Source organism: Penaeus monodon, chromosome 33, assembly GCF_015228065.2.
Source record: "Penaeus monodon isolate SGIC_2016 chromosome 33, NSTDA_Pmon_1, whole genome shotgun sequence".
Classification (NCBI taxonomy): domain Eukaryota; kingdom Metazoa; phylum Arthropoda; class Malacostraca; order Decapoda; family Penaeidae; genus Penaeus; species Penaeus monodon.
The window spans coordinates 10,440,249-10,441,554 of NC_051418.1; positions in this window are offsets into that span (position 1 = coordinate 10,440,249).

Here is a 1,306-nt window from a genome sequence, read left to right on the forward strand (position 1 = left end):
ATAAGTATATGTAAATAAATGACTGAGTGCAGTTATTTCTGAACATATGGATAGTATGTTTGATATTTCTCCAAAATAAGAATAAATGGAGGATGTATAGACAATAGTTAAGTTAGGATTTGTTACGTATATGGTAGTTATCGTGCATGTTTCCAGAGCGCACACGTTCCATGTGATATTCAGGAACTCTGAACCCTCGGCAATGCGAACATATCCATAATTACAAAAAAAAAGTGACTTTACTTAACATTAATTTCGTAATAGATATCATAACTGAGATTTGAACGAGAAATTAGGTGTAAAGTATTTAAATGGTTTTATCTATATATAATTTTGCGGCTTTGTAAACCGAGGGGGTTCTTTTCCTTAATAACGGCTTGGTAAACATTGGCCTTTGAGTCGAGAGTCGAAGTCCTCTTCCGAAATCTCGTATATTATTCTTTTTTTCTCACATAATGTGTGTGTCGTTAGTTGATTAATTTATATCCTTCAGAAAGACGAAATCAAGGTAGGTGTTGTAACGTTTGTATGAGGTATTTACAAATCGTAATTATGAATATTTTGCGGTTTGACCAGTGTGGTGTTCTGAAGTTCTAAAACTACCGAAGAATATATATTTTTTCGATTTTCAGTTACCTTTTGATATAGAAAAATAAATCAGTTCTAAAATGTTGTACTTCATATGTCGAATACAATTTAAAGAGTTCACTTCTTGAATGTGTTGTCTATAATAGATAGCTGACAGTAGGTTATTGCCTCACATTTTAAATATACTTGAACCTGATATATTTAAACCTGATATGATACTGATGTCTTTTTTGTAGTTTACATTACTTTGGGATGATAAATAAAGTTTCATAATGATATTAATCTGTGTTATGCTAGGGATTCAACAGGTGATATGTTGAATTACAGTATTAATATTTTCTTTTCATATTACTAGGCATTGTATCACAGTTTTAAATGTATCATATAAGCATATTTGCAGTTTATTTTTCCCTTTCTTTTTCATATTGAAAGACAAACAGACAAACATTGGATGACACAATGAATATGAAAATAATACTATAATAATATTTTCACCGTATTAAGTCAATTTATTGAGCTTAGATGTTTTACAGTGCATTTACTCTTTCTTACATATAATTTTTTTTCCAGGTAATGGGGAGAAAGAAAAAAATTACAAAAGATCCTGAGCCTTATCTTATTCAGCATGCACCACTTAACTGGGAACAGCTCAGCACTATTCTTGGTATGTGAACTGTTGTTTTGTTTTGTTTTTGTGATGGTAAATGAATATGAGTAT